The sequence below is a fragment of the Mauremys reevesii genome, linkage group 17 (genome assembly GCF_016161935.1).
Source record: "Mauremys reevesii isolate NIE-2019 linkage group 17, ASM1616193v1, whole genome shotgun sequence".
Lineage (NCBI taxonomy): Eukaryota > Metazoa > Chordata > Testudines > Geoemydidae > Mauremys > Mauremys reevesii.
The window spans coordinates 9,849,149-9,872,044 of NC_052639.1; the positions used below are offsets into that span (position 1 = coordinate 9,849,149).

General features: G+C 54.1%; 2 non-coding genes and 1 pseudogene across 2 annotated transcripts; all 3 read left to right on the forward strand.

The window, feature by feature from the left end:
* The window catches only part of LOC120384957, a 394,265-nt pseudogene that overhangs the window by 313,651 nt on the left and 57,718 nt on the right, over window positions 1-22,896 (forward strand).
* On the forward strand, window positions 15,400-15,471 carry TRNAV-UAC. Its single transcript has one exon. It is a non-coding gene; the product is annotated as a tRNA-Val (tRNA).
* On the forward strand, window positions 20,879-20,951 carry TRNAK-UUU. The gene has a single exon. It is a non-coding gene; the product is annotated as a tRNA-Lys (tRNA).

Here is a 22,896-nt window from a genome sequence, read left to right on the forward strand (position 1 = left end):
AACAATATATATATATATAATTGCTGTTTTAACCAAATTAGATGCTAATAGCTGTTTTATTTATTTAAAGTGTAAAAATCAGCTACAACCTGTGTCACAAGAGGTAAATAGTGCACTAAAATAATTATAAGTTAAAAATGTGACTACATTACCAATTTAGAGTCACAACAAAAAAAGTCTATTTTTTAAAAAAAAACTCTAACTATACTAACAAACTTTCAAATAAATAGTTTTTAAAAAAAGCTCAGCCTTTGTATTTTTTTTTAAAAGTATCAAGCAGCCACTCAAACACAGGAAAAGTTGTCAAAGACCTTAGTGGTTTTTAAAAAAAAGCTTTAAAATCAGACTATGCAAACTTAATTAAAAACACTATTAATATTACTGAAATTAAAACTGCAAAATAAAATTCTTAAAATGAATGTAGTCAGTTAAAAATGCAATAATTAAAGAAAGCAAAGGTAAAAAAATGAGTACTAAAAAAACTGCAAAACACTTTAAATGCTTATGTGACATTGTTGAGCTAAAATATTTAAGAAACAATCAGTTGAAAATATAGTGGTGCAAGAACAAAGTAACATCGCTTCCCATTGTTACACAGCTTCCAGGAGCTGGAGGCTGCGATCCCCTGTCGTTAACATGGTTATTGGTCTGAAATCTCCCCATGGCCAGTCAGAGACAGACACGTACCTGTGTCGCTCCCCAGCCCCCGTCGCAGCGTCTCTAGGGGAAGGAGAAGATGGGAGAGGTGAGAATTCAGGCCCTCACATTCATGGAGAAATCCCCATTGCTTATTAATGGAACTGCTGTTAACTACGAGATGGTGACAGAAATCAGAGGCCGATAACGCAGCCGCTGCAAGACAGAGCCAGCCCCACAGGGCTGCTCCATGGGGAAGGGCGACTCGCTGAGCTGGGCTGTGAGATGGAGCCGAGGATCAGTGACATCACTAGAGTCCCCGACTCCTCCCCAGGGCGAGGGTCGCTCTAACCAGAGGAGACGCCACCCCCAGACTCCAATTCACCTTTGAATCCCAGCAGCACCTCCTGCAGCACGGCACTTTGCAGAGAGAAATCGCTGAGTCTCTTCTCTAGCTCCGCCAACGACGGCTCTGGCTTCTGAAACGTCCCATCCTCCCTGCTGGGGAAAGGAGGGGTGAAATAGGCCTGAGCCCCAGACCTTGAGCCCAGCAACTCCCAAACTCCAGGAAACCTGGATCTGACCTTTGCAGCCTGAGATGGTCGTTGTCAGGGTGAGTCACCTCAGCCCCGTGCTCCCCAGAGAGACGGGAAGTGGGGAGACACCAGAGCAAGGAACGGAGACATTGTTCAGGAGCTTTCGCAGGGACGCTCTGGTTCTGTGGGGGGCAGAGCCGCCACCCCCTACGCTGGGTTACTGCAGTAACAAGGGGCACCAGCACGGGGATCATGTGGAAAGGGAGAAGACACAGACCAGAGTGGGCAGGTCCTACATGCTGACAGTGGCCACAGACAGAGCCCAGGGCTCCAGCAGGGAATGAGCCTGGGCCCTTAAACACCAAAACCCCCGAACCCTTCAGCTGAAGCAGTAACCCTGGGGCGTCCAGCTCATTCGCAGAGGGGGCCACATTGCCCTGTCCGTTACGGCCAGTGCATCAGGTTAGGACTCTGTGCCCTGCTCCATTCACAGCAGAACACCCACTGCTCCCCATGGGACACCCACGTACGAGGAACAAGGGGAGAATCTGCCCTTCGCATTGGAAATAAAATTTTAGTTCTTAGTATTTTGCCAAGTCTTTGTCTGTCACACTCAGTGTCACTGAGGAGGAAAACAGCCCCTTCCCGGACACCCTGTAGGGCCCTGCTTGTTCTTCCCTGTGTTTCCTGTCTCTCCCACCCTCCTTTCTCCATTTCTCTCTCGCTTCCTTGTCGTTGTGTCTCTCCTCTGTTCTTCCCTCCCTACAGCAACCCCCTGTTCCCACCCCACAAAGGCTTCACTCCCACCCTCTCCCTGATCCACCTGCTCAGGTAATCAGCCAGGGAACGTTGAATGTTGACATCAAAGTGTTGCTATTTCAGTTGACGCCCCGATGACATTAACAGGGGACAGGAGAGTTCACGCTCTCAGAGCTACGGCTTCAGGCTGCTGGCAGCCCCAGCAAGGCAACACTGTCTCCGTTTACACTGGGGAGGTGCTGAGGGCCAGCAACTCACTTTAACAAATGTGAAAACTGAGATTCTGCACCCTCGGAATACGTGAAGCAGCCACATCAGTCCAGGAGACAGGCCTGGTCCGTCCCATCCGCCCTGGGTCTAGCAGCCCTGCTGTGACCTCCTTAGCGATCAGACAGTAACCGGCTCTTCTCCTACCTGAGTCAGCCACTAGGGGAGACAGAATCACACGCTCCCAGGGCAGGGGGCAGCTTCCTATTCAGCGCAGTTATAAAACCTAACGGCCCATGAGGGGGAGTGAAATGGAGCCCAGGACTTACCTGCCCCCAGCGCTCCCAGCACCCTAAAAAGGGAGAGAAAGAGGAGGCCGTCAGGGGGAGTGTCCCTGGGTGGGGAGGCCTCCTGCTCTGCAGGGGTCACCACTGAGGCCTCGGGCAGTAGGGCAATTTCAGGTTTACATTCCCAGAGCTGCTGCCCCCCTACGCAGCCCCAGCAATCCTGCGGGCGGGTCCCACTGCGGGAATCTTCTCCCCGGGCACTTTCCAGGCAGAAGATATTTCTCTGCATTGAGAATCAAATTCCCCCAAGTGCTGAGAGACCCAGAAGGCCCCTGGCCCCACTAAACCCATTAACCTGCCATGTGAGGGGCCTCGGGCCTGGCTCGGGACCTCAGCATGGTGGGGGAGGGGATTTCACCCTCCAAGAGCAAATGCAGAGAGACATTTCCAGGAGAGAAGGTCTTGGGGCTGCAGCATCCAGGACTCCCAGGGCCCACCCCTGGCGCCGCTACCAGACCCACTGGGTGACCTTGGGCAGGGCTCTGCCCCTCCCTCTGCCTCACTTTCCCCATTTGCCCCAGAGGGATAATGCCCCGACCCCACTCTGTAAAGTGCTTTGGGGTCCAGGGCTCAGAAGCGCCTATAGAAACGCTGCGTATGATCCTTGCAATGACAGCCTGACCTGCAGGGGTTGGCTCAGCGGCTGCTGCCCCTTCTCTCCTCCCCTCTCGCTGAGCAGGGAAATCTCCCAGGACAGGCTGCAGACGCCCTCATCCCTTCTCTGGACAATGGCTCTCTCTAGCTCCTCCAGCCGGGCCAGCAGCCGCTGCTCCTGCTCCTCCAGAAACCCTCGCAGCTCCTGCCACTCCCAGACGATCTTCTGCCTCTCGGCTGCCGTCTGTTTCTGCAACAGGGAGAGGGCGGCTCAGTAACAGGGGAACATAGAACATAAGAACGGCCAGACTGGGTCAGACCAAAGGCCCATCTAGCCCAGTGTCCTGTCTACCGACAGGGGCCAATGCCAGGTGTCCCATGGATCAAGTGATCCATCCCCTGTTGCCCATTCCCAGCTTCTGGCAAACAGAGGCCAGGGACACCATCCCTGCCCATCCTGGCTAATAGCCACTAATGGACCTGTCCTCCATGCACTTCTCTAGTTCTTTTTAGAACCCTGTTAGCGTCTTGGCCTTCACAACATCCTCTGGCAAGGAGTTCCACAGGTTGACTATGTGCTGTGTGAAGGAATACTCCCTTTTGTTTGTTTTAAACCTGCTGCCTATTCATTTCACTGGGTGACCCCTAGTTCTTGTGTTATGAGGAGTAAATAACACTTCCTGATTTACTTTCACCACACAAGTCACGATTTTACAGACCTCTACCATATCCTCCCCCCTTCCCCCCAAGTAGTCTCTTGTCCAAGCTGAACAGTCTCAGGCTTTGTCTACACTGGCACGTCTCTCCTGCCAACAAACAGCAGCTACTCTGTGCGCCTGTTAGCGGCACGGCTGTAGCGGCACAGCCGTGTTGCTAAAAGCTGCGGCGTGTAGCCATAGCCTCAGTCTTATTCATCTCTCCTCATACGGAAGCTGTTCCGCACCCTTCATCATTTCTGTTGGCCTTCTCTGAACCTTTTCCAATTCCAATGGTTGTTTTTTTTTTTTTTTTTTTGAGATGGGGTGACCAGATCTGCAGGCAGTATTCAAGGTGTGGACATACCATGGATTTATATACAGGCAATACGATATTTTCTGTTTTATTGTCTATTCCTTTCCTAATGATTCCCCACATTCTGTTTGCTTTTTTGACGCCGCTGCACATTGAGTGGATGTTTCCAGAGAACTATCCACAGTGACTCCAAAATCTCTTTCTTGAGTGGTAACAGCTAATTTAGACCCCATCAGTTTATGTCCATTTGGTATTATCTTTTCCAATGTGCATTATTTTGCATTTATCAACACTGAAATTCACCTGCTCGGTAACTGGGGAAAATCATAAATGCGCCTCGGGGCGGGTGGCAGAGTTATTTACCAGAACACAAGATCTCTTGCGGTGGGGGATGGGAAGTTCATTTATCCCAGGAAGGGAGGTGGGATCAGGGCCAGGGTGAGCTGTACATCACCTACAGGAGGGACACTTCTCCCCGAAACCTCATCAACTTGCACTGAGCCAAATCCTCCATCTCTGCAGCCCACGTTTCATCTCCTTCCTCCCCATCCCCCCCAGGAGCTAGAAAGGATCCCTGGTCACTGTGACGTCCAGACAGCCCGTGGGCAGGGGCTCTGGGCTAACACAGACTGACCCTGTGCTGCCCAGCAGCCTCCTGCGTCCTAAGGGCATCACGTTACCCCCGTGTCTGACCCTGCAGGCTCCCTGGGCTCCAGCGGGGATGGGTCCCTGGCTGAGGCGGGCAGGGTGGGCCCTGCACTCACCAGGTCATTCTTGTGCCAGGCAAACCTCAGTGGCGGGGGGCTCTGGGCACCTACCAGCAGCTCCTCGCTTTGCCGCTGCTCCTCGGCTTTGGCTGCTTCTCTCTCTTTTCCCAGAGGGGCCGGATGCTTTTGTGGTACCTCCTGGAAGAAGCAGGGGAGGGAGGGTTAGAAACTGCTGCAAACCTCCCAGCTGCCAGATTTCAGGGCCCGTCCTGCCCTGCAGACGCCTGGGCAGGGTCTGAACATAGAGCCACCGGAACCTCCCCAACCCCAGCCCTGACCCCCAGCACCCCAAACTCCCAGCAGCCCCACAGGCCCCCAGCTCTGACCCCCAGCGCACCCCAAACGCCCTGCAGCCCCACAGGCCCCCCCCAGCCGCTCCCCGCCCCCCAGCCCGGCTCTGACACCCCAAATCCGCCCCCCCGCTCCCGGGCCCAGCCTGGGCTCCGAGCTCTGCAGCCGAGCCGCGCTCCGGCCCCCCTGCAGCTCCCGGGCTCCGCCCCGCCCGGGCCCCTAGCCCACGGCAGCCCCGGCAGCCGCGGGGACCCCGGGCAGGGGCGAACCAGGCAGCCGGGCCCGGCCCTCCCGGCAGGAGCGTGTCCGCCCCACGCGTGTCCCCGCCCCGCGCTGCCCCCGGCCCCACCGCGCTGCCCCGCGGGCTGCAGGGCTGGAGCAGCCCCCGCGCTGCGCGCCCGGCCCCGGCCATGGCCCCGCTGCCGCACACAGGGCGGGGCGGGGGCCGGGCCGGGGCAGGAAGGGCGGCTCCTCCCCGGGCCTGGCCCCGCCCCCGGGCCCCTCGCAGGGGGGTTGGGACCCGCGGGGAAGCGGGACCCGCCTCAGCCCGGAGGGGGCAGGAGAGAGGCCGGGTCTCCCCAGGGGAAAAGCGGGGGCGGGGCTGGTGCTGCTGAACCATCGGACCAAGGAGCCCCCGGCCGAGAATGCAGCGAGCGCGGGTCAGTTCAGCGCTGGGGGGGGACCCAGCGCGTGTCAATCACCTGCCGCTAAAGCGTCTAAATCCCCTGGGCACAGCTCGCCAGGGCACAGCTCGGGAGCTGCACTGGGAATCCATCCTGCAGGAAGCCCCCCTCCCCCCACAGCAGAGTGGCGCAGCGGGAGCTGCTGGGCCCGTAACCCAGAGGTCGATGGATCGAAACCATCCTCTGCTAGTTTGGGTTTTATTACAGCCCTGGAAATAACCCAGCTGCCTGCGTGTGTTCAGAAAAGAAGAACAAATTCTCTCCCTGTTCACCCTTCCACGGTGATTAAAGGAAGGAAGAAAGCCCCAGCAGAGCCCTGCCCCACAGAGTCCCCTCCTGGAGGGCGAGAGATGGGCAGTGACTAGGGCTCCAGCTCAGGGTTGCCAGGTTTATATAACTTTTGGTGATGCCCAGAACGGGTCCAAGTCCTGCCCCTTCCCCTCCCCCCCCATCTCTGCCTAAGGCTCTGGGAGGGAGTTTGGGTACATGAGGTGCAGGTTCTGGGATGGGCAGGGCAGGGGAGGCAGTTTGGATGCAGGAGGGGTGCATGCTCTGGGAGGGAATTTGGGTGCATGAGGTGCAGGCTCTGGGCTGGGGCAGGGGTTGGGGTGTGGGGGCAGTGGCAGACTCAGGAGGGAGTTCGTGTGTGCAGGCTCTGGGCTGGGGCAGGGGTTGGGGGCAGGGGGCAGTGGCAGACTCAGGGAGGAGTTCGTGTGTGCAGGCTCTGGGCTGGGGCAGGGGTTGGGGGCAGGCGGGCAGTGGCAGACTCAGGGAGGAGTTCGGGTGTGTGCAGGCTCTGGGCTGGGGCAGGGGTTGGGGGCAGGGGCAGTGGCAGACTCAGGAGGGAGTTCGTGTGTGCAGCCTCTGGGCTGGGGCAGGGGTTGGGGGCAGGGGGGCAGTGGCAGACTCAGGAGGAGTTCGGGTGTGTGCAGGCTCTGGGCTGGGGCAGGGGTTGGGGCAGGGGGCAGTGGCAGACTCAGGAGGGAGTTCGTGTGTGCAGGCTCTGGGCTGGGGCAGGGGTTGAGGGGCAGTAGCAGACTCAGGAGGGAGTTCAGTGTGCAGGATCTGGGCTGGGGCAGAGTGTTGGGGTGTAGCACCTTAACTTGGGAAGCTCCTGAAAGTGACCCGCACCCACATCTGGCAGCAACTTCTACATGGAGGAGGCCGGGGGGGGATCTCCTGGGGCCACTGCCCACAGGCACCACCTCTGCAGCTCCCATTGCTGCAGTTCCAATGGCAGAGTTGTTGCTTGGGGCAGGGGCAGCGTGTGAGAGACACACCCCGCAGGGATGTGCCAGGTGCTTCTGGGAGTGGTGCGCCGTGCAGAGAGAGGGTGGGCAGGAATCCGCTTTAGCCCCACGGTGCTGCCGGTACTAGTGGCAGGAGCCCCCAGGCCCTTTCAAATCGCCTGGGGCCAGCTGATCTGACTTTCTGATAGGGAAGCCACAGGAGTGGTCATGCACCCCTCATGAGCAGTTCTGGGGAGTCTTTTGGGGGCTCCTGGAGTAGGCAGCAGAGAGGTGCAGCCTCACCACAGAGTCTGTTTCCCTGGAGGGGAGAGGGGGTTGCAAGGTGATATCCCACCTCTGGGCATCCAGGAGCCTCTGCTCCCCACTGTCATGCTGGAGCCTCCACATTTATTTATTGGCAAATAAAATTTGCAGAATTCTAAAATATTGTGCACAGAATTTTTATTGGTGCAGAATTGACTCAGGGAACTTGCTTGGATTGTCACTGCTTGGTTAACCACTCAGCCACCACACCAATGCACAGAGAGAGTGCCAAGCCCTACCGCTATGTGGGGGTGGGGGTGGGCCTGGGATTGGGTCATACACATTCAGACTGTGCGGTCCCCCAGCTACAAACCGCTGCTGATTTCCCATTTAGGACCTTAGCCGTTACTGACAAGGTTTGTCCAGGTTCTTTTCTTTATCTCATGCTGCTAGTTAGAAGGATCAGTATTGATTTTTTTTTCAAAAATACACAACCCCCTAAACTACTTTTAGCAATCAGAATAATTTAGTGTCCCCTTATTTTTGCCTGCCCCAGTACAAAAGAAGAGGCTTTTGTGGGTTTCCTGACTCAGAGGATGAAGATGACCGTGTGTCGGGCCGCACTGCTGTGAATCGTTGTCGAGTGGAACCCCTTGTTGGCATTGGTAGTGTAGACACGGCCTCAGACTCGGTGCTGGCCAGGGGAAGTATTGCCCCTAGAGTCACCCAGGGGTGGTGTGGGATTGTCCCAGGTTACTGGGTGGGGGCTCGAGCGGGTTCTGTGTTGTGTTGTTTAAAAGGATCCCCAAGATATTGAACCCTGGGCCATGTTGCTGCCGACTCCCAGTGGCAGAAGGGTCACAGAGAGAAGCGGGGAGGAGGAGCACCAGTGAATTTACGCAGTTATTCAGGGAGGCAGAGGACTGGCAGGAGGAACTACCTGTGCCAGCCCCCTGGGCAGAGAGGGGATCTGTGATGTCCTCGGCCCTGGAGATACAGCCCAGGGATGGGGCAGTAACTGGAGCGGGGAAGATTTGTGAGCTGGGAACCCCTCTCCCCAGGGATTTCCCCTGCAGGCCTGTTTCAGGGTCTCTCTTTGCTCTTTCCCTGTGTAACCCAGTGGGGCTCAAACTTTTGGAACTGGTGACCCCTTGCACAAAGCAAGGTGCCGAGTGCGACCCCCTCCCCCCCATCAATTCAAAACACATTTTTTCATATTTAACGTTATTTGAAATGCTTAATTTATAACCCAATTCTTTAAAATGAGTTTAACTTTTCTCACCACTTTTAAATTCAGCCTAGAACACACGTCGATTGAATTATTGTTATAAGCAGAAAAGGGTTTTTAAATAGTTCCTGTGTAACACTGGGGGTGTGAAGACATTTGTCAATATCACTTTTCACAGCAGACTTTGCTCCATTGCCACCCTCACTGCTGCTGTCTGCAGAGCTGGGCGGTTTGTGACCCCACATAATAACCTCACCCCACGAGGGCTGTAACCCCCCGTCTGAGAACTCCTGGGCTGCCCCCTTCCCCTCTGGCTGGGACACTTGGCCCCTGTCCCGTTCCCAGGGGGCACCTGCTCTCCTGGAGCTGGATCGGCCACTCCTGAGGGGAGCCAGAGCCGGGGTAGGGGGGGATGTCAGTGGGGCCAGCAGCGCTGGGAGCCACAGACACAGGGGGGCAGAGATGGGCTGAGGAGGGGCCGCTTGTGCAGAGTCACTTCCCTGCCCACCCCCAGCGCTTGCCCCGCCTCCATCCTCTGGGCCCTGCCTTAATTCAGACATTCCCTTTCCCGTCATATCCCCAGCACATCAGTGATTGCGATAGAAGGGGGCAGGTTTTCTCTGGGGCACTGAGCTTTGCCAGGGGGTTGGTGGCTCCTTTCTTTCCTCACCCTGGATAAACTCAGCTTTTTATTCCATCCCTGATGATTCATGGAATAACAACAGCAGCATGAAGAAAGAGGTGGGCACAGCGGGTCTCAGGGTGGGAGCAGAGGCTGGGCTGGGCTGGGCAGGGGAGGGGCCAGAGAGGTGTAGGTGGCAGGCAGGATGGGTGTCACAGGAGGAGCTGAGAGGTGCACGTGGTGGGCTGGTCTGGGTAGGGTTGGTCAGGGGAGGGGCAGAGAGGTGTGGGTGGCAGGCAGGATGGGTGTCACAGGAGGGGACAGGGGGGTGTGGTTGGCGGGCAGGATGGGGTGTCACAGGAGGGCAGAGAGGTGTGGGTGGCAGGCAGGATGGGTGTCACGGATGGGCAGACAGAAGGTGTAGGTGGATAGGGGAGGGGCAGAGAGGTGTGGGTGGTGGATAGGATGGGTGTCACAGGAGGGGACAGAGAGGTGTGGGTGGCAGGCAGGATGGGTGTCATAGGAGGGGCAGAGAGGTGTGGGTGGCAGGCAGGATGGGTGTCACGGATGGGGCAGAGAGGTGTGGGTGGTGGATAGGATGGGTGTCACAGGAGGGGCAGAGAGGTGTGGGTGGTGGATAGGATGGGTGTCACAGGAGGGGCAGAGAGGTGTGGGTGGCAGGCAGGATGGGTGTCACAGGAGGGGCAGAGAGGTGTGGGTGGTGGGCAGACCTTGGGGCAGAGGGTGTAGAGGCACGAGCAGCAGGTAAGGAGGAGGGAGGAGAGGAGCGAGCAAGAGGTGGACTAACTTCTAGGGAGCTTCCAGCGCTCATGCCCAGCCTCCCGACATGCAAGAGTCATGGGCCACCTGTTCTCTGGGTCGTCACTAACCAAGTCCCTCCCCAAGCTCTGTTGATGGGAGAAGCCCTCCTGTTGACACAGCGCTATCTGCACATGGGTTAGGTTGATAGAATTGCATTGCTTGGTGGGGGGGTAAATTTTTTTACAACCCTGAGTAATGTAGTTAAACCGACCTAATTTTGCAGCATAGACCTGTGCAAAGAATCACACACCCACCTTGGGAGCAAAACTTCACCTGCTCCTCTGCTTTACAGAACCAAACACAAGCAAAGCTTGTCAGGCCCCAGTGGGGGTTGGCAGACAGTCAGGTTTGGGCAGACAGGATGCTTTGACTAACAGCAGGCACCATGGCTTAGCTGATTAAAGCACCTTTTTAGTAACAAGTGATCCTGGGTTCAACTCCCCCTGGTACCTTAGGGAGTGGCTTTTGGGGCACCTGGCATTGGCTACTGTCAGAAAACAAGATTCAGAGCTAGATGAACTATTGGTCTGGCCCAGTGTGGCTTTTCTTATGGTTTAAATTACACTCACAGGCACTGATAATAGAGTTACTGAAAGTTTGGGACTTAAGAGCTGATAGGTCAGTGGTCCAGTCCCCTCCCAGATGACCCCCCTCCCTCTGGGACAGGGGCAGGTCTGAGCTCTCGCACCAAATGCTCATTGTGGCTGCCAGAATCTGTGGGCAGCTCATTTAGTTTATGCTGAGGGTTGAGTCCTGCTTTGTGCATCGTGTGTGAGAATGAAAATCCTAAACCACCCTTTGAAATAACGAATGCAGCAGGACGTGTTATTGTCCCTGCCCCAGAGCAGACAGACCAATGGAGAAATGCCGTCGAGTCCAAGGTGATACTCCACTACCATTTTACCTTTTTTGCTTGCTAAACTCCTTCTTCTCTGCCCGGCCCAGGCTGTCCTCTGCCTCAGCTGCTGCTCCCGGCCTGCTCTAGAGTCAAACACGCAGGGCCCCCAGGGGAACAGAGGCTGGGACAGGGCAGCAGCCTGTGCTGGGCTGGGAAGATGCTGGGAGTTCTCGTTCCCTGAGAACTGGCCTGGCTCCCTTCTCAACAGCAAACAAATCAATTCCACGTCCCCTCCCCAGAAAAACCAGCGTGGAGCCAAGGGCAGCAGGGGACGATTCCCTGCAGTTCCCACTGAGGCAGGAGAGAACCCAGGGTGTTTCTAGCAGAGCTTATGGAACTGGCGTGGGGAAACCAGCCTTTAACAACAGGCAGTTCCAGTTTAAGCTCAGTGTTTTTAACAATTTCTACAACATTAAATAACCCTTCAATCGTAGTGTCACCATCCATAAAATTGCTTCAGCCTTACAGGTTCCCAAGTGCAAAACTAAACATCTCTTCAAATCCAAGGGAGTGGAGATCAGTCAATGTTCAGAGTCATCCCACATAAAAGAACCATGTTGTGGTACATACTGGCCCCATCATGTGGCCATCACCTTTCCCTCCTCCTCCAGAGTCAGAATGTGATCAGCTCACACCCAGGGGGTGCAACACCCCTGCCTTGGTCTCTGTGCCAGAGCTCCTATCAGCTCAGTGTCCTTCCCACAGGAGTTGGCTGCTGAGAGGGTTGCAATGGGGTAAATGAAGGCAGAGGAGGATTGTTCCTGCTGGGTTTTCTTTGTGTTGCTCTGTGATCCTGCTGGAGGAAGCATCATTTATGTTTGTTTCAGTGGCTTGGGTTGGTCTCAGGTTGTGACCCTGAGTACAGGGATTCCTGCACTTTCTGCTCTTAGCCCCTCAGGGAGTGGACAATGGAGCAGCTTCAGAAATTGGCTAGAAAGTAGCCTAAGAAAGTGTAACATAAGTGAAAAGAAAAACAGTATCATCACCTCCCTGTTCCCTCGTGGTTAGGATTTGGCACTTTTACTGCCAAGGCCTGGGTTCAATTCCCAGTCAGGGAAAAGTGACTTTAAACCAAAAATACTCCAGTTATTCTTCACTTGCAGTGTAAACAAATCCGTAGTATTTTCCTGATTCCCCCCATCTTCCCAGTGTCTCCATGGCAGGGCTGGCTCCAGGCACCAGCACAGCAAGCAGGTCCCTGGGGCTGTCAATGGAAAGGGGAGGCTTCAGCCTTCTCAGTCCCTCTCGGAGGGAAGGACTTGCTGCCAAAAGTGGCAGAGGTAGAGCTGCCGCTGACTGCAGCTTTTTATTTATTTTTTTCCACTTGGGGTGGCAAAAACACTGGAACTGGCCCTGCTCCATGGAAGACAATTTGTTAAATCCCAGATGAGTGGAGTTAAATCAGTTCTCAGCCTGAGGGTACGTCTACACTACGGGACTATTCCGAATTTGCATAAACCGGTTTTGTAAAACAGATTTTATAAAATCGAGTGTGCGTGGCCACACTAAACACATTAAATCGGTGGTGTGCGTCCACGGTCCGAGGCTAGCGTCGATTTCTGGAGCATTGCACTGTGGGTAGCTACTCCGTAGCTATCCCATAGTTCCCGCAGCCTCCCCGCCTCCTCCCCGCCCTTTGAATTTCCGGGTTGAGAAATTCATTGTCGCGGGTGGTTCTGGGTAAATGTCGTCAGTCACTCCTTCCGCTGGGAAAGCAACGGCAGACAAGCATTTCATGCCTTTTTTCCCTGGATTGCCCTGGCAGATGCCATAGCATGGCAATCATGGAGCCTGTGTAGCCTTTTGTGACTGTCACCGTATGTGGACTAGATGCCGCTCACAGAGGCGATTCAGCAGCGCTACACAGCAGCATGCTTTTGCTTTTGCATGATAGCAGGGATGGTTATCAGCCATATTGCACCATCTACCATACCATAAATTGGTAATAAGATGATTGTGGCTACCAGTCCTTTTGCACTGTTCCATTTGCTGCTGTCATAAGTGCCCCTGGCTGCTCTTAGCCAGGGGCGCAAAAGCCAAAATTGGGAATGACTTCCTGAGTCAATCCCTCCTTTATGGTATCTAAAAATAGAATCAGTCCTGCCTAGAATATGGGCAAGTCCCCTAGTCCTGTCTAGAATATGGGCAAGTGTACTAGAGAACCACTGTATCAGAGAACCAGAGAGCACAGCTGCTCTGTGTCAGATCCTGCAGAAATTATGAGCTGTATTCTATTCACAGGGGGTGCTCCTGCAACAACCCCACCTGTTGATTCCGTTCTTCCCTCAGCGTTCCTGGGCTACCGTAGCATTGTCCCCCCACTTGTGTGATGAAGTAATAAAGAATGCAGGAATAAGACACAGTGATTTGTTAGTGAGATATGAGTGGAAGGCAGCCTCCAGCTGCTATAATAGTCCAGACAGGACAGTAAGGAGTGTGTAGGAGAGGAGCCCAGCATCCCTCTGCTAGTTCAGGGGCACTTGAATCTTTTCTTTACACATGAAGGGTGGGGGCTGATGGAGCTCAGCCCCCTGTTTCTATGATGATGATGGTTATCAGCCATACTGCACCATCTACCATGAAAAATTAGGACCAGGCACCCTTGATTGACCTAACAGATGCTGGTCATCATGGTTACCAGTCCTTTTGCACTGCCCCTTTTGCCAATAGGCTGATGATGAGGATGGGTACCAGTCTTATTGCCCCATCAGCCACCCATGGCGGGGCGAAGCAAGGATGTTGGTGTTGAGTGCTGCAGCATCGGGTCTATCTGCAGCATTCAGTAAAGATAGGGTGACATGTTAGAGTCAAGAGAGGATTGTTTTCCCTTTCACTTCTGGGGTGGGTAGGGGTGTGTGTAAATTGCCGAGCTATGCCCTGACCCACCGCGGACACTGTGTTTGACCCTAGAAGCATTTGGAGCTCAGCCAAGAATGCAAATACTTTTCGGAGACTGCAGGAACTGTGGGATAGCTTGAGTCCTCCAGTCCATGAGCATCCATTTGATTCTTGGGCTTTCCGTTACGTTTGTCACGCAGCAGTGCGCTGAGCCCCTGCTATGGCGTCTGTCTGGAGATTTTTTAAAAATGATTTTGAATTTCGTCTTCTGTAACGGAGCGCTGATAGAACAGATTTGCCTGCCCTTACAGCGATCACATCCGCATGGTCCATGCGGGAGCTCTTTCTTTATTTTGATTTTTAACTGCATCGCCACCCGTGCTGATCGGAGCTCCACGCTGGGCAAACAGGAAATATTCAAAAGTTCGCGGGGCTTTTCCTGTCTACCTGGCCACTGCATCCGAGCTCAGATTGCTGTCCAGAGCGGTCAGTGGTGCACTGTGGGATAGCTCCCGGAGGCCAATACCGTCGATCAGCGTCCACACCAACCCTAATCCGATATGTTAATACCGATACTAGCGTTACTCCTCTCGATAGGGAGGAGTACAGAAACCGGTTTAAAGAGCCTTTAAAATCGATATATGGTGCCTCCTAGTGTGGACGGTTGTGGCGTTAAATCGGTTTTAAGCTCCTAAAACCGGTTTAAACGCCTAGTGTAGACCAGGCCTGAGTCCTTAGGTCTTAATCCTGAGGAAATTGTCCCACCATGGGGCCATTTCCCTCCTCTCTTTCCTAGTGAAGCACAATTTTCCTTGCACAGACACAGGAACAGCAAGATCTTTCTCTGTCCCTTGTGCAAAGCAGGGGGCCAAATTCCATGGAAACAATGGACAAGCAGGGGGCCCTGGGCACATCCAGCCCTGGCCGTGAGATGTTCCCTCCCCTCTTTCTTTATGCCCCTGTTGTTATTTCATGGATGGTCTGGGATGGGGGAAAAGCTGAGTTCACTCCAGGTGGAGGGGAAAAAGGACCCTGAAAATCTCAGGCCCCAACCCCTGCTACCAGGATCACTGAGGTGCTGGGAATCTGCATGGGAAAGGGACTGGTTGAATTATCAAGGTGGGGAATGAATAACAATTTACAACTAGATCCACCTCATTAACCACTGACACAGGCTAATCCTGCCGCAGATAGAAGGGAAACTGGGAGTGATTCTTTGCTGTGCAGCCATGGAAATAGTGACCCAATTGCACCACAGTGAATGTGCTGAGGAAAGCTGGACTTCACAGGCAGGTGGAAAGAGCAGATCCTAGAAACACCTAGAGCTCCCCACAGCACTTCTGCCACCAGGGTCAGGTGCTGAGTGACTCACAGTGCCCCCCTCCCCCCAACACATTACCTTCCAGTAGGGGGTGGCAGCACCCCCCACCCAATGCAGGGGAGAGGGCTGAGAGTATCTCTGCACCCTGAGTCCAGGGCACCCACTCTCTCTGCCCCACACATAGAATCTGGCCCTGCTGCAAAGTGACCCTAAGAAGCAGCAGCCTCCAGGACAGCAGGTTTGGCCCTCAGAGCAGGGAATGCGTCCCCCATGCTGCTTTTAGGCCACTAGGTGCTCTGGAAACAGGAGGGCTCTGAGTGCAACTTATAGCACACATGGCTCATCTGGAGATGTAGCTCAGTGGTAGAGCGTATGTTTTACATGTATAAGGTCCTGTGTTCAGTCCCCAGCATCTCCAGGTTCTTTTCACGCTGCTGCTTTGCTCATGCCCAGCTGGGATGTGGCCCAGCAGTCTCCCTGCAGGAGTTTTAATCCTGCTCAGTGAGGGGCAAGTGCCAATTGCATGGAAGGTCGGGGGGGGGGGGTTTCTGCTCCTAAGTCACCTCAGTACATGTAAGATTCCCACCCGCTGTGCTGCTTGGGACAAGGGTAGATGAGAAGGGTGAATCCTCCAGCACTGGAGGGAAAGGTCCCATCTGCACAGACTGAGAGGCAAGGAAACAGAGGGGCAGTCAGTGCTCAGAGAGGAGAGAGGTCAGTGATTTACACCCAACAGGGGACACTGTCTTTTTGAGTATCACAGGGGTAGCTGTGTTAGTCTGGATCTGTAAAAAGCAACAAAGAGTCCTGTGGCACCTTATAGACTAACAGACGTACAGGAGCATAAGCTTTCGTGGGTGAATCCCCACTTCGTCAGATGAATGTAGTGGGAATTCTGTGCCTGGCTAGCCAACTACAAAAGCAGTTTCTCCTCCCTTGATGCTCACACCTCAACTGCTAGAAGAGGGCCTCATCCTCCCTGACTGAACTAACCGCCTTATCTCTAGACTGATTCTTACCTGCATATTTATACCTGCCCCTGCAAATTTCCATGACATTCATCTGACAAAGTGGGGATTCACCCAAGAAAGCTTATGCTCCAATATGTCTGTTACTCTGTAAGGTGCCACAGGACTCTTTGTCTTTTTGAGGCAAGTGCAGCTGGCTTGGGATGGTGCTGACGATGGATAGAAAAAAGGCTGGAGTCAATGACTGATGAGACCACAGAAGGGGAAGGGGAATGGCAGCCCCACAGAAGGTCCTGGGTGCTTAGATGCCCCAGTTATTGCACCCTGGCCTGTCAGAGAGAGAAAAGACACGGAGGGACCCAGCCCCCCTACAGTGATCCCATGGACAAGAACCTGGCTGGGAGTTGGGTGAAGGTTCCCTCTGGGCAAAGGGGAGCTGAAATCCCTCAGTGTCCTGGAATTTAAGCAATGGAAGCTTCAAAACCTGCAGGGGTGTGGGCTGAGGTGCGTCAGCAGAAGGTTGGGCTGGACACGGGAGGCAGGTTTGTATAATTTTTGGTCGTTCCCAGAATGGGACCAAGTCCTGCCCCACCCCACAGCTGTGTAAGGCTCTGGGGGGGAGTTTGGGTGTGGGAGGGAGAGGGATTGGGCTCTAGGAGAGAGTTTGGGTGCAGGGTCTGATCTCAGTCAGGGGATTGTGCTGCAGCAGGGTGTGTGGGGGGCAGGGTCTTGGAGAGAGTTTGGGTGCAGGTGTGGGGTCTGGGTTGGGGGTGCAGGAGAGGGTGAGGGGTGCAACCTTTACCTCGGGCATCTCCCGAAAGCAACCCGCACCCCCTTCTGGCAGCAGCCCCTAAGTGGGAGGGCAGGGGGCGTCTCTGAGCATGGCTGCCCGCAGACTCCACCCCTGAAGCTCCCATTGCCACAGTTCTCAGAGTTGGCTCTCGGGGCAGGGGCAGCACGTGGAGACCCCACCCCCCACCCCAGGGGCCGCAGGGACGTGCCAGCCGCTTCCGGGAGTGGCGTGCCACATGGAGCGAGAGTGGGCAGGAAACCGCCTTAGCCCGCTGGTGCTGGTGGTGGCAGGGGTCCTCCGGCTCTTTTAACTTGGCCGGGGCAGCAGGCAGGACCAGGGGGGACACTCCCAAGGGCCTAACGTTGCTTTGCACAACAATAAATCTTGGAACAGGACAGAAATGAAATGGCAGCAGAACCTAAGGAATTAAAAGCCTCCGGATTCTTGTGTGTGCACTGACTCCAAACGGAAACTGTAATTTGACTCACTTTGTGTCTGTGGCCGGTAAAATATCAAGCCAAAATCATTGCAGTGATTGTGACCGTGGGTTTGAGGAGGCTTTGGTCTTATTAAAATGTAACTAGCATGTTACACTTGTGTTTTTAAAGGTGGCTTCCCCAAGCAATCCCAAGTTGTTCTTCCCACAGCTGGCTGATGGGGGGCAGCAGGGGATCTCCCCAATCTGGGGGAATCTCTCTGGGCCCCACTGTTAGTTCTCCATCCTTTCTCCTCCTAATCACAGACACCCCTCCCCTCCCCATTATCAGTGTTTTGGAGCGACCCCTCCCTCCCTTGATGGGATACAGACTCTCTGTGACAGAGACTGACTGGGGCTCCTCTCTGCACAGCCCCAGTGGGGAAAGAAAGAGAAGGGGTGGGGCAGGGCGGGGAGGCGGGGGGAGAAGATGGGCAGGAGTCAAATGGGACTAAACCAGAATCGAGGAGATTTTCTTCCTGTTAAAATGTCCTGGAGTCTCATCACTGAAAAGCTGCATCTTGAGTTAGGTTTGATGCATCAGCCTTTCAATTACCAGGCAAGGTGTGAACCCCAGAGACTGATAACTGCCTGCTTCCCAGCTTGTTCGAAAAAGCACCTGCAGTGGTGCAATTGGTTGGTATAAAGGGGGCTACTGCTGGGGTTATGAGTTCAAGCCTTGTCTGAAGCATTGGGGTTCATTATCCATGTAGTTTCCCCAGCTTGCTTTGCCCAATGCATAGGGAAAGGAGATTGAGTTTTAACATGTGGCAGTGGGTGTACAACTTGGAAACATCCCCCCTGTGCTGCCATTAGCTCCAGTACATTATTCACTGGCAGGGAGAATTGATTTATTTGCTCCTGTGAAAGCCGCCAGGACAGGTCTGTGGGCACCAGATCTCCCTGCTTTTTCCAGCACACCCCTGGCTCCTTCCCTGCCCCAGTCACTGCTGTAGGAGGATCCTATATGTACTGAGCCTAAACATTTCACTGGGCAGCCTTAGCACAGCTGGCAGCATGTCAGTCTCATAATTTGAAAGTCTCGAAGCTCAAGCCTCAGAGAAAGAAATGGTTCTGTTTCCTGCTTTGGATTTTCTAAAGGAATTCAGAGAAAAGAAAGTAGAGGAAAGTGGTTTTTAGACACCCTCCCACCCATCTAACACACAGAGGCTTTTCCAAGGCATTAACTTTTCCTTCTCTGTGCAGTTTGTATTCTCCATAGAGCAAAATAAACCAAAAACATGCAAGTCCAAGCCTAATACAGTATGAAACTCAATACAGATCAAATCTCACCCTCAGAGATCTTCCAATAAGCTTCTTTTGCAGACTAGATTTATTTCTTGTGTAAGCAGAGTCAGGATGAGATCTACCCTGACATCTGGTGGTACATTATGAGGAGTGGGCAAAGGAATTTTAGGAATGTGCATTTGCATTGGTAAACCCACTCCACTTAGCATAACACACAGCAACATGGGATGGTTATTTTCACACTGTGGAATCCCCAATTTCTTTGTTATTGGGGCAGGAAGGAAAAAAAAGTGCTGTTACCTTAATTAGGTGAATGAGGAACTATGAGACTGCTTTATGACAGAAATGACTCAACCTACATTAAATAGTACTTGCTAGACAAGGGACATGGGTTCCAAAACCCAGTGAAGGGAGAGAGGCTGGGAACTGGTGTGTGTACCTGATGGTATGGGCCCCTTTTGAGGGTCTGGAACACCAATTGTACATCCTCCTTTGTCCACTGTTAAAGAGCAGAGCTAATTTTGAATTCTTTAGGAGTCCATCTGGAGGCTGCTGATCTGAATTCACGTTGGGCCAAGGTGGTACTGGTGCTCCTCCACTACAAGTTGAAACCACTAAGAGCTGAAATCACTAAAAGAGCTAAGTTTACTGAGCTGAGATCACTGAGTGGGGGAGCCTGAAGATCAATTGCTAAGCAGCTGGCAGAGCGGAGCAGTCTGCAGCACGTTGGCACAGCCCGTGGAACAGTGAGCAGTGTGGCGCAGTTCGCGGGGCCGGCTGATGCGGTTCACGGGTTGGCTGGAGGAGCAGCACAGCTAGTGGAGTGGAGCCAGTCGTGGTGAAGGCTGCAGCAGAACTCCAAGGAGAAGCGGGGCAGTCGGCCCTGGCCCATGTAAGGTGTCCTTTAACACCCTGTGTATGCCCCCACCATTTCCACCCAGGCTTGGGGGGTTGGTAAAACTCTGCAGATAAACTTTTGAACTCTGGGGTGGCACTGACCAGAGACAGAGACTCTTGGGTTGTTGGACTTTGGGGTGATTGGACTTAAGACTCTAAGGGGGAAAGGACAGTGTCAAATGTGCTTGGAGGTGGGTTTTTTTGCTTATGGTTTGTGTATAGTCCTGTTTGTGGTGTCTCTCCAATGTGATGCCGCATTGTTTCCCTCCTTTATTAAAAGGATTTTGCTACACTCGGACTCTGTGCTTGGGAGTGGAGAAGTTTGGCCCCCTAGCGGCGCCCGGGGGGGGGGGTGGTAGGTAATTGTCCCAGGTCACTGGGTGGGGGCTTGAGCCAGTTTTGCATTGTGTTATTGAAACAGAACCCCTGGATACTGAACCCGGCCCTTGTTGCTGCCAGCTCAGAGGGGCAGAAGGGTTACACTTGTCTGGGCCCAACCTTTTCACCTGGTATAGCCCTTGTTCCACCTCAGGTGGTAGCTAGGGGATGTCTCATGACTGCAGCCACCTTTGTTCTGTTCCACCCCCTTATACAGCTTTGGTACAAGGCAGGAATCTTTTGTCTCTCTCCTGGGGAAAAGCCCCAGGTTTAAGATGGATTCCTGTACCAGGTAACATGGTCACATGTCCTGTGAGACCCCCAAGCCTTCATTCTTCCTGGCCTGACTCACAGATGGTGCAGGACAGAGCCATCTCCAGTCAATTGTCCTGGTTAATGGGAGCCATCAAGAGTCCAAACCACTATTAATGGCCCACACTTTGCATCATTACAACAGGACCTCAGAGTTATAGTTCATATTTCTAGTTTCAGATCCAAGAATGATCGGTTCATACAAATAGGATGAACACACACAGTAGATAATAAGCTTTGTAATGATACTGCACAAGAGACCTTTTGCATGAAGCATGTTCCAGTTACATCATATTCACACTCATTAGCATATATTCATAAAATCCTATGGAGTGCAACGTCACAGCAGGGAAAGGGTTTTACTGCGGCACTTGGGAGCAGTTGAGTTTCATGTTCAGGCTGTGGTATGAGTTCCTCCAGGTTTCTCGTAAGCACACAGGGACCTTAGCGGGTGCTCTCGATACAGGAATGGCCCAGACACGATAAAGTGATGGGAATTGCATTTTCCTTTTTTATTTTTGTATTTCCAATGACATTTCTGTTTGTGATTTTGTTTTGCTTTGTATAACTGTGTTTTCTCCTGGATTTGTTATTTAACTAAAAAAAGAATAAGGCCTCAGGGCACTGGATGGAGGAGCAGGCTGGGGCTAGGACTGCTAAGAGAGCCAGAGTAGCAGGTTTTCTGTATTGTTTCCTGCTCTCATTTTCTTGATTAGTTTCTCTTCTGCATGGAATTTACTTCTTTGAAACATGAGCCTGGCTAGCTCAGTTGGTAGAGCATCAGACTTTTAATCTGAGGGGCCAGGGTTCAAGTCCCTGGTCAGATGTAAAGTAACCTTTCTCTGTTGGATATTTCCCCCAGAACTGATGAAGGCATCTCTCCAGGATGTTATTTGAATCACTTTTTTCCCCCAGGAATTCACCTTTCACTAGGAAGGGCCATGTACTGCCTGGGACTGAAGGGAAAACTTCCTCACATGCCCACTGGCCTTTCACAGTCTGGATTAAGAAAGGCCTCTGGGAGCTGCAGCAAACTGCTGCATGAAAACCTGGTGAGCAAAGGCAGGGCTGCCCGCACAGGGTCATCCACACCAGAGCTCAGCAGAGGTCTGGGGGTTCCCTATTGGTCCCATGGTGTAAGGGCAGCACTCGGGACTTTGAATCCTGCAATCTGAGCTGAAGTCTCGGTGGGATCTGAGGACAATTCCTGTGCCACAAACCCTGCTGGGTCTTCCAAGGCTCTGTCTTGCTCTCTCCAATGCCATGAATGCCTGTCTTTCACCCGCTAGCTGTTGTGACTTGAGCACAAGAGGGGACGTTTGATCCAGAAGCCTGGCCGTGCCTGGAGTCCTGTAGGTAGGGATGCAAGCTCCATTTCCTGTGAGTCCTGAAGCTGGGCTGCAGCCTGGCCTAGGAGGCAGCCCTATTGGTTGACCTACTGGCCCAAAGTCACTCGGGCGGTGTTGGTGTTCCCCAGGGATGCTGAAGGGCCTAAGGGAGGGAAGCTCAATGCTCCCCCCTATTAGTCAGGGCGGAAGGGGAGGGCTGCAAGAGTGGGCAGGTTGATGGCTGGGCCTTCTAGCATTCGGTTGGGGTTGAGGTGGGGAACACGAACTGGGAGAAATGGTTGCTGGCCTGTGAGGAATGGCTCAGCCGGTGGCGTAAGTGGACCTTGTCATTACCTACAAGGTTGTCATGCTCAAGACCCATCTGTGGGGAATTTCCTCAGCCAGGTATTTCCCCCTGCTCCACGAGTGCTGCTGAGACCGAACACGATGGCCTTCCACTTCTTGTGGGGCCATAGGACGTCCCCACCTAGTCAGGAGAAGTGCGGCTTTTCTGCCGTATTAGAAGGGGGGTTGGGCCTGGTGGGCTTTGAAGCCTTGTACGGTTCTACTGTTTTGTTTTTCAATTTTCAGTGGTGGCTGAGCTGGAGGGCAGGTCAAAGCCCAAAGCCCTGCCCCCGCCCCCCTCGCTCCTCCCTTCCCCCAAAGCCCTGCCCCCCCGCTGTGCCCTTCCCCAAAGCCCTGCCCCTGCCAAACCCCTTTCCCCAAAGCCCTGCCCCCCCTTCCCCGAGGTCCTGCCCCGCCCCGCCCCCAAAGCCCTGCTCCTGCCCCCTCACTCTGCCCTTTCCCCAAAGACCTGCTCCCACCCCCGAGGTCCTGCCCTCACGCTGCCCCTAACCCCGAGGTCCCCCTCACATCGCCTGTTCCCCTAATCCCTGCCCCTTTCCCTGAAGTCCTGCCCCGCCCCGTCCCTTCCTCCAAGGCACCACCCTCACATTGCCCCTTTCCCCAGCACCCCACCTCACTCTGCCCCTTCCCCGACTCCCCACTCCCACATTGCCCCCAATACACCCCTCCCTGCACCCTTTCCCAAGGACCCACCCCACATGGCCCCTTCCCCGAGTTCCCACCCTTGAGCTTCCCTTTCTCCTCGAGACCCCGCCCCTGCACCACCCCTTCCCCTGAGACCCCGACCCTGCACCGCCCCTTCCCCTGAGACCCTGCCCCTGCCCGCCCCATCCCCTGGGACCCCGCCCCTGCACCGCCCCTTCCCCTGGGACCCCGCCCTGCCCCGCCCCTTCCCCTGAGACCCTGCCCCTGCCCTGCCCCTTCCCCTGGGACCCAACCCCTGCACCGCCCCTTCCCCTGGAACCGCATGCCTGCACCACCTTCCCCTGAGACCCCGCCCCTGCACCGCCCCTTCCCTGGGACCCCGCCCCTGCACCGCCCCTTCCCCCCTGGGACCCTGCGCCTGCACCGCCCATTC